Source organism: Myotis lucifugus, unplaced genomic scaffold, assembly GCF_000147115.1.
Source record: "Myotis lucifugus unplaced genomic scaffold, Myoluc2.0 scaffold_51, whole genome shotgun sequence".
NCBI classification, from domain to species: domain Eukaryota; kingdom Metazoa; phylum Chordata; class Mammalia; order Chiroptera; family Vespertilionidae; genus Myotis; species Myotis lucifugus.
Window position 1 is genome coordinate 1123205 of NW_005871099.1, and position 10774 is coordinate 1133978.

General features: G+C 35.0%; 1 non-coding gene across 1 annotated transcript; it reads left to right on the top strand.

The window, feature by feature from the left end:
* Positions 1 to 1137: 1137 nt before the first annotated feature.
* On the top strand, positions 1138 to 1271 carry LOC111826015. The gene has a single exon (XR_002829261.1). It is a non-coding gene; the product is annotated as a small nucleolar RNA SNORA66 (small nucleolar RNA).
* Positions 1272 to 10774: the final 9503 nt, after the last annotated feature.

Here is a 10774-nt window from a genome sequence, read left to right on the forward strand (position 1 = left end):
TCATTTACCTCTTATAAAGGTAAAACATATTACACATAATTTCTCACATATTAAATTAGCTCATCTTTTTTAGCTCTAGTTCATTTGAAGATTAACTGTTTCCTAAGTAAGACAATTATTTAATTTTCATTTGTGTACTGAATATGGGAAACCAAAGGTTTCAGCAACTTCAATTTGATTAAATGTGAAGTAAATACAAAAATGAAGAAGAATTATATCAGTATTGAGAAAATAGGTTCTTTTTTTTTCCTTTGAGGAAGTCAAGATTATAGCTGATGAAAGCTTTTAGGATATTTTCTTTCTTGGTGTTTTTTCTTGAAAATAGGCATGCTGATATCTGAATTGACAGCATAATGCTCTGCTTAGAAACCTATAATTACATTTCCATCAGTCCTTATTCAAGCACTATTCTGTTAGAGATTTTTCTTTCTTTGTATGTCACAATGTAGGCACTGAATCTCTATTCTTGCCTCAGCACATCTGTTTGTTCTATAGTCATCTGGTTCTAAGCTGTCCAATGATCCTCTTATGACTACATATCATTCCATAGTTCAGCCTTGTGCTTTTGAATCATAAGGATTTTGTGTCAGGGCTTCATATTTTTCCAAAGTTCATACTTTAGGTTCAGTATGTCCATCTACCATACATGCATTTTCAACATACTCTGAAAATTGTAAATTGCTGCTACATTCTTTTAAAATGAAGTCTTTTCTCTTAGTGCTTCAGTTCAGCATTACAATAGATTGTAATGATTACTCAGGATTTCTCCTGGAAAAAGAATAATTTAGGTTTGAATGTTACCTGAATTGTACTCCTCCACCCCCATCGTCATATGTTACTTACTATTTCAGCCTGCCAAATATCTCCCCACACTATTTTTAATTTTAATTCATTTTAGAGAAAACGGAAGGAAGGAAGAGGGAGAGGGAGAGAGAAACATCACTAATCGGTTGCCTCCCATACACACTCCAACTATGCCCTGACTGGAATTGAACTAGCGACATTTTGGTGCACAGTCAATGTTCAACCAACCGAGGTCACACTGGCCAAGGCTCCCCACACTATTTCAACCTGGTGTTTTGTAGTTTATTTTATATCCATTTACATATGGCTTGTACCAAAGTAAATAGTGTTTTCTAGCACACACTGATGATTAACTCTGCACGATGTTGCAGATGGGAGAGGAGCCAGGTTTGCTAAAGTAATTGTGGTGATAGAAATGTATTAGCTTCAGCAGCTACTGAGGTGTCCTATTCTATCCTAGTACAGTGAAACAAAAAAGCACGTTTTATAAATATAAACAGATAAACAAAGTTATCACAAAGAATGGATAAACTATACATAAGTATGTTAAATAATTAAACAAATGATATGCTACTCTAAGTTTATCCTATCCCCTAACTTTTTAATAAATTACTTTCTTGAAGGCAACACCTATAAGTAACATTAATCTTGCTGACTATTCTTATTTCCAATACAGAAATGCAGAAGTGTAATTTACAAAATAAATGCTGAAATGGCAAAGTCTTCAGTTGGAAGGATGTTAGAAAAAATTCAAGATCAAGTCATTTCATACTCTTTCAAAAATGCATTTCTGAAAAGAGATAAAGGAAAACATCAAAACTTTCCATAGCTTATGTTGCATTTGGAATAGTTCATTTTTAGATAGTTTTTAAAAAAGGATTATAAAATCCATTAACTATGAGGACTAGTGACATTTGAATAATGCCAGTGGATTGTACCACTGTCCATTTACTGGTTAAATTTTGTAGAAAAGAGCAAAATGTTATTATTATGGGAAACTTGGTAAAAAAAATGCACTGGATTTCTTTATTCTACTTCTTGCAACTGCATGTAAATATAAAATTACCTCAAAATAAAAATCCATTAACTCTACCTCCTTCTTAAGACACAATTTTTATTATATATCGCTAATATTTTATGTCTGTACTTCATCTTATTAATTTACTCAAAATTAATAAGTTGACTGGCTGAAGTCAAATTAAATGCAATTGATGGTCAAAGTTTCACTTTAAAAAAAACTAACTTTTTCCACTTTATCTCATTGTAGTCATTTAATGAGAATTATTACTTTTAAGACTAGTGAAGTCACTTATTTTTCTATAGTCCATTCATTTTATAAAAAAGCACTAACCATTAAAATATTTAAATCATTAAGCCAGAAACTGTAAATGATCTGATAGAGATGATGACACTGTAAAAAGGAGCTCTTGGATCGCAGAGAGTGGCACCAGGAAGTAACTTGTGTTAGCTTGAATAGCCAATTAGAGGTGTCAGTGTGCAACTACAAAAAAAAAAACAACAAAAAACTGGGGTGTCTGAAGCCAGGTATAAACATTTGGGGTAAGTATTGTAGAATGGCATAAAGTCTAAAAGGTGGGGGGAAACTTACAAAATCTTAGTTGTACAAAGGAAACATAATCTAAGTTTTTCTAAGGAGCATTGGTTGTTTTAAAGTTTAGAGATTAAATAAATTACAATGTCCCTTTAACAAAATGCCAATATTTAACTTGACCAGCCACCTCTCCCATTCTCCTCACCTGCTACGTGCCGCACTCCTCACACTGGCTTCACTATCTGCAGCAGCACTCCCTATTAGTCACAGAGAACACAGACGTCTACATAAAACTGTGCCTACGTGGTCACCATTTCCATCTTGTGGAACACAATTCAAAGTGTCTCTCATTATTCTTGGCTAGTTCCTCCACTTGTGCTTCAACATTATGAACTGTATTTCTTCTGGATTTTTTTTCTATTAATATGATTATTTTCCCTTTCACCAACATCATCTATCTAACCCTTTCAATTGACCCCTGCCGGTGGCTGGTGCCTGCTCAGATCTCTTCCATCAAAAAACAAAAATACTTGCCTTGAACACATAACATTTCCTAAACATTACCTTCCTTTGCTTTATAAGAAATGGGCATAAAATTGAGATGTTCTGAGTATATGGTACAATCAGCAGACATTCTTTGTTAATAATGTCCACTCATGAGTTAAGATTTGTTTTCAGAAAAAAAATGAATTTTTAAGTGATAAGACAGGAACACTCAATCATTTGTTTATAAAATACCCTTTCCTAACACATATAGTAGAACACTTAAATTCTGCTATCAAGAATAGTTTTCAGCCCGGCTGGCTTGGCTCAGTGGTTGAGCATCTATCTATGAACCTGGAGGTCACGGTTCGATTAATGGTCAAGGGCACATGCCTGGGCTGTGAGCTCGATCCCCAGTGTGGGGTGTGCAAGGGGCAGCTGATCAATGATTCTCTCATCATTGGTGTTTCTATCTCTCTCTCTCCCTCTCCCTTCCTCTCTGAATTCAATAAAAATATATTTTTACAGAAAAAAATAGTTTTCAATATCCAAAAGAACTCACAACAATAAGTAACCTCTCCCCGCTCCCGCCCCCAACAGTAGCAGAATTGAAAGGAACTGAGACAGGACATTTTTCTAGAGAAGGAAAAGTAATACTGTCCACCACTACTATTTTGCCTTTTCTTCATATGCCCATTGGTGCTACTGAACAGCCTTGGAGCACTTACGTCCTGTCTGTCTAAAGACCTTACTGAAGTTAATGATATACACACCTGTGCCAGGTCCCATCAAGCTCAGTTCACTCCCTAAGCAGCTGATAAATTCCTTAGGAATCAGTGTTTATCTGAGCCTCTGAGGGCTGCTGGCCAGCACTGGTGAGGGAGCCTCTTTGCTCAAACAGAACTATGATAGAGAACCAACCAGTGGTGCAAAGGGCTCCTCCTCCCCTCCCCTATTTTTCAGACTTTGCTTTGCCAAGCTATAAATTCTAAAAGAGAGAATTAGAGTGATTTACTTCATTAATTCTTAGAACTGTTAAAATCATTTTAGTTTTTTCAAAGCAACCATTTAATATTTTTTAACATAACTTCTCTGAAAATAAATTTTATGTTGGATATCTATTTCTCTCTATATATGTTTAAGAGAGAACTTATTAAAAAGTTCATACGCCCCTCAAGAGTTTTTCTGAGCTTTCCGTAAGCTTTTCTAGGCTTAAGCTACATAGGTGCAGCCTTCACACAACTGTCATTAGCAATGGCTCAAATGTTTGTCAGTGGGCAATTCCAATGTTTGGTCACTTGCAATAGGACCACTGATCTCTGCACAGTCTCCAGTTTATCTTCCACTGGTTTCTGCTTCACATCTGCCTCCTTTGGGACCCAGCAGCCCTGGAGAAAAATATTCTGGTGGACAGCATGATAGAAACCTATTCTGGTTCATCTCAGGGAAGGTTTGGGCTTATATCTCTTTGCTCTTTCCCAACACTTTACTGAAGCTTCCAGCTTTCTCTTCCTTATCACCATCCTCAGTGTGTTCCCTGGGCCATTACAAAGACGACAGATAAGAGTTAGATACTAAATCCTTCATCTTGGCAGGTGGCCCCTTCAGGGTCTCTCAGCAACCACCCACTCTACTCCCAGAGGCCTGAAAAGCTTCATTTTAACTATTCTTAACAGTTGTAGACAGCATTTTCCTTTACCTCTAAAAAATTCAGCTTATAAAACTTCAAAGGACAGCATTCTCTTACTAATGTACAATTATCAAATTAAGGAAATTGGATATTGATAAAATATTACCTAAAATACTTTTTTCATTCAGTTTTTGACAGCTGTCCCAATAACATCATCCAAGACATTTTCCCCTGATCCAGATTCAGTTCAGGCTCTTTCAACGCTTTTGATGGCTAGTTGTTTTAGGTCCTTTTAATCTGGAAGAGTTCTACCACCTTCCTTTGTCTTTCACAGCCATGATATTTGTGAAGTACAGGCCTACTTTTTTTTTGCAGAAATATAAGCTTTTATTATTATTTTCTTTATTCCTATTGTTGTCATTAACATCACTTCCTCTAGATCAGCCATTAACCCTGGTAAAATTAGCCCCCATTCCCACCCCAACCCTATCCAAGGTTATTATAAATATCTTCCCCCTTTTCCTTTTCCATATCAATATCAATAACTGAACAAAGTTTGTTAGGGGAAAGGTTGCATGGAGTGGGAAGTGGGGGTTGTGGTTCTTTGTCTAGGTCAACATTTATGGAGCACAGATTTAACCTAGTTCCAGACTACTTATCTAATAATACTGTGTGTTCTCACTAGATTATCTGACCTAATCATATATGTACACACTTTCTCTTTGCCTTCTGTTAAAAATTTTCAAGTGAGGCAACTTAAGTGGCCTGAGACCATCAGTTAATAGTTCTTGTATCATGGCACATATGTAGGAGGATGTTGTCCCACATTACCCAAGCACAGACACCAAGTTTTTCCTTCCCTCACTGCCACCACTCCTCTGGGTGTAAAGTCTATCACCTTTTGTTAGAAATTCTTACAAATGTCCTGAGTCATTAGAAAAACAGAACGATTCAGATGAGGGTTAGCCAAGTGTTTGAGTTTGGGTGGTTGTTCTTCTGGATGATGTAATGGTGATTTGAAGTCATGAGCTCACACCCCACAACAATTAGTCTTGCAGAGGTTACAAGCAATGATATATGGTCTGCAGATCTTTGCCTAGCTTTCTTGTGAATTCCCAGTACTAAAGTCTAAGGGACAATGCCTGATGCCAACCTACTCTTCATAATGCCCACTGCAACCCTCTCTCTCTCTCTCTTTTTAAAAAATTTATTGATTGATTTGAGAGAGAAAGAGAAATATCGATTTTTTGTTCCACTGATTTATGCATTCATTGGTTAATTCTTATATGTGTCCTGACTGGGGATGGAACCAGCAATCTTGGCATATAGGATGATGCTCTAACCAGCTGAGCTACCCAGCTAGGGCTGCAACCCTCTCTTGTCCCTAGCACTCCTCCATTAAGGTCATGTTCCCATCTTTACTTTTCTCTCCTGTCCCAACTCAGGTAATCTCCAATGATCTCTTAGGCCATCAAGTAGAGTGGATGAATCTTCTTCATTTTCTTTCTAATTTGACTATTTTTATAAACTCTATTTCCTACTTTCTTTTACACTTCCTTTGATATGCAGAAACTTAATTTTTTAAGAAAAAAAGAAACTTTGCTTTTCCTCTTTTTTTCTACCTATAATAGTGCCACTTTTCACTCAGTCAATATGAAGGCCCTAAATAATTTGAAAAAATATCATCCTATATAATAAAAGCCTAATATGCTGTGTCTGACCATTCATTCGACCTTTGACTAGTCACTATGACATGCGCAGACCCCAGGGGGCAGACGCTCTGACTGGTAGGTTAGCTTGCTCCTGGGGTCCGGCCAATCAGGACTGGGTGAGACTGGCCAGACACACCCTGAAGCCCTCCCACGGTCCCTCCCTGGCCCGCTCATGCACCGATGGGGTCCCTCGGCCTTACCTGAGCCCTCTTGCAATCCAGGACCCCTCCCAGGATGTCGGAGAGCTGGTTTCAGCCCAATCCCCACAGGCCAGACAAAGTGACCCTACCAGTACACAAATCTGTCCACCAGGCCTCTAGTATGTAATAAAATAATAAAATTAAAAATGCAAAGACTGAAAATTCAACATCTTATCTTTCTATTTAAAAAACTTACTAAAAATTGATACCAAAGCACTTTATTGCTGGTTTTAATGTGAAGGTTAAAATAATTCAATGATAATTTAGCTACTTCAACTCAGATATTTAACTTACATTATTTTCAAAAATAGAGAAATTAATGATTTGTTTGGAATTGCAGAGGTTGATTTTCAGCTGTTTGGAAATAGGTTCTAGAATTTAGAAGAGTCGTTGGCCTGGGAATGCATTTGGAACAAAACGACACAAAGGTGTTAGATACAGACAATGGGGTATATACTTTAACATAGTAAATGGGGTGGGGGAAAAAGAAGATAAAGCCAAGGATAGAAGCTTGAGAGTGTCTACATTTAGGGCAGAGAAAGGAAAGACACCTATGAAGACCCTAATGCAAAAAGGCATAGTGAGTGAACTAGAAAAGATTTATAAGAACAACAATCAATATATCAAAGAAGGAATACTCCTAAAAGAAGAGAAGGTGTAAAATATCACAGGAACTGAGCTCAATGTGTTTGAGGGCTGGGACCAAAGCACACTATTAGAGGGAAGCTGGTGTTCTTGTTGAGTTTGTTGCAATGAGCAACAGGAGATGAAAGGAAAGCTAAGTGGGAAGAGGAACATTCAAGAGGCAATAGAGATTACTCCTTTGTGCCCTTTGACATTGAGAGGAAGGAGAGAAGTTATTGACTACATGAGGAAGTAGAAGTTTTGAGGGAAAGCATTTTGATGTAGGGGCCAATTAAGCATACATGAAATGTGGTGAGCAAACAGCCAAGGAAGAGAAGAGATTTGAAGATCATGAAAGAAGTGTAATCATTAATGAGTTAAATTTAAATTAAATGAGCAAGGGGGGGCCTCAGCACATTAATAAGCTTTTAATCTTAGTAGGAAAAGCTAAAAAAATGGGTATTGAGGTGAAGAAGAGAGCTATTAAATCATTGGGTGACTTAAATTTCTACAGTGCATAAAATGAGATACATGGACTGCTTTAGCAAGGGTAGGGTATAATTGTGGAAGATAAAAATGATCTGAAACACTTTTCATAATTCTTTAATTATCAACATTGAAGACTTTTAGAGGATTGTTTCCTTTCATATGCAATGTACAAAGAGCAGCCAGGACAGCCCAAAATGAACAGTACCGAAATGCTCAAGGTTTTGATTTTGGTAAAGTGTGAAGAAAATAAGAAATTCTTCAGGTTCAATAAATTCCATTGTTGTAAAAGGTGATTGTAATAGAGGCATGTGATTCTGTAAGAGCTCTAGAAAGCTTAGTGAAAGAGAGGCTAAATGAGACACAGAGGAGCCACATAGTGGCACAAACCAGATTCCAGAGAATGGAGGGAGTGAGGAATGTGAAAAGGAGGACATTGATTAAGATGCAGAGAAACAGATGGGTAGTCAAAGCTGTTTTGCTGTGCAATGATCTGAAAGTGGTGGTGGAAAGAGCGAGATATACTGATTTAATGTCAATAAATGAACTATAGAAACAGAAGACGTCAGTGTTTCCATTAGGCCTTTTTAAAGCAGTAACAAGACTATTATTTTTTAAAGGAGACGTACACTGGAGCTTGCTTACATTTAAAACCAGATCCCAAAGTATGGGGTAGAAAGTAAGTAGTAAGCTGGCAAAGTAGGTAGTTGGGAAAAAAATGATCAACAGGAATAGGGATTTAGAAATAAGCTGGATCAGACATATGAATTCAGTAGAGGGGAAAATTCTAAATATCTAAAAAATTTTTATTGGGAGAGTATATTTAATCATATCCAGTTTCCATTTGAAATGTTAGCAAAATAAAATAGGACTATAAAATTCTACTCACTTTATTTTGATTTTTTCATTAAAGACAATCAAAGGTATACTCATATTAAAATTAAACACATTGCAATACAGAATAAGTATATTTAAAGTTTAGCCATAAAACTTTTATTAAAAATAATTATAGTAAAAATAATGACCATTTTGTGGATATGATCCCATGGAGAAGATCCTACTCCCAATGAATATTCTTGCTGAGTATGAAAAATATTTTTATATGAATTTTATTGAAATAAAATATTGTTATGTGGAGAGCATTATGAAAACTATGAATGAATCAAGACACTTATTTATTAATACAGCATTTAAATATATTTGAAAAGTATTTCGCATATTCTGAAAGTTAAATGGCAAAATCTTTCTAAGACAAATGGATTATCTCATAGAATAATGTGTGTGTTTTTAATTTTGATCTTCTGAATGTTTAAAATTTTTTGTAATTTCAAGATTTATGAAATATAGTGACATATTTTTATATTAAACATGGAAAAGCTCTATTTTAAAACTGCACATATCCTCTTATAGTGAATAATATTTGTATAAGAAAAAATACAGTGGAAATAAGAAATATAGTTTTCAAAGAAAAGTTGAGTTTTTATTTTATTTCAGAAGCAAACTTAAGTCAAAAAAAATTGGAACAAATATAGGGCTTCCTTTTTTTTTTTTTTTTTTACTTTATGGAAACCTTACAGAGTACATTGTGGCCAATAAGCTGTGCTAAGTGAGGCTTTGTATAAACTGGACAACACCGTTGTCCTCTAGGATTATCAACATGATAAACAAATAGGTCACAAGACTCTGACTAGGGTAAGTTTGTTGTTTGCCTCTTAGCCTAGAACAATGAGTTAAAAGTAGATATATAACTTTCTTTTCACCCTTCTTATAATTCTTCCATCTCCAATTTCATTTAAAAAAAAAAGGAAAGAAATCACAAAAATGGCAGTTTTTCAGTCAGCAAAAAATAAGAAGAAAAATAGAGGAAATAAAATGAAAAATCAGAAGAATTAAAGATCACTACAGTCCTTTGAAAAACAACTTTCCAAAATGAGTGGGTGATCAAAGAAAGAACAGAATCAAGAGACTGCATAAAGAGAGGGGAAAAATTCAACTCTACAGCCTGGAAGGCATCAGCTCAGGTTATCTGATGAGATGTCCAGATCTTACACTGGAGCTAAATAATAGACCACTGTGTACCAGAAGATTTTTATCAAGTCACACATGTCTCTCCATCGATATATAAGCAAATACATGATAAATGATAGATAGATGATAGATAGATAGATGATAGATAGATAGATAGATAGATAGATAGATAGATAGATAGATAGATACACAGATAGATAGATGATAGATCTCTGGTTTGTTCCATTTAAAAAAAAATACTGCTTTTTTTTATTTCAGAGAGAGGAAAGGAGTGGAAGAGAGAGCTCGAAACATCAATAATGAGAGTCATTGATCGGTTGCCTCCTGCATGCTTCCTATGGGGATAGAGCTCGCAACCTGGACATGTGCCCTGACCGGAAATTGAACTGTGACCTCTTGGTTCATGGGTGAAAGTTCAACCACTTAGCCACACTGGCCAGGCCATACTGCTTATTTGATGACAAATACCTGATCAAAAAATGGAAAAATTTTCTTTCAGAAAACTGATATTCAGTGTAGAAGAATATATGAGTGATTCTTCCTTTTATTTTTATTCAAACATGTTGAAATTATTTAGCTAAAACTTTGTATTATGCAGGATATGCACTGACTTTTCATGAGCAAATGTTTGACAAGAAAAACAAAAATAAAAATCCCAAAATATCAATCAGCATGACAATAATATCAAAAGCTCAAAGCCACATAAGAGAGTAAGTAGTCACAGTGAAATATGTGTTGCTGTCCCATAGAAAATTTATAAAAAGTATAACCTAATATCATCCCTATGATCAATTTAATACATTATAATAAAAATATTAGAAGCAAATGTTTGCCTATGTCTCTATGCCTAGTTAATTAGTATGAAAATTAATGAGAAAGACAAGAACAATATCTTAATTTATAAATTGTTTGATTCATATATTTATTGCCAATGTTAATCTTTGCTTTTAATGTGATTTGCCTTAGAAAAATATGTTGATCACAAACAAATGAATGACTTGATTTATGTACAAAGAATCTGAGAGAAATTGCATTTATAAGTAATGGGGTCTTTAAAATTTTCTTCACAAAATGGTAATCAAAACTTTAATCTATGAAACTTCATATATTTATTTTCCACTAAAGGAATACAAAGATTTTATCTGTAGACTTTATATTACACATATTCATATACAGTATATATTACATATGTTTTAAATTAAGTGTCATATAAATAAAAAATGTTTCAAAGATAGTTTCAAAAAATCTTATGCAG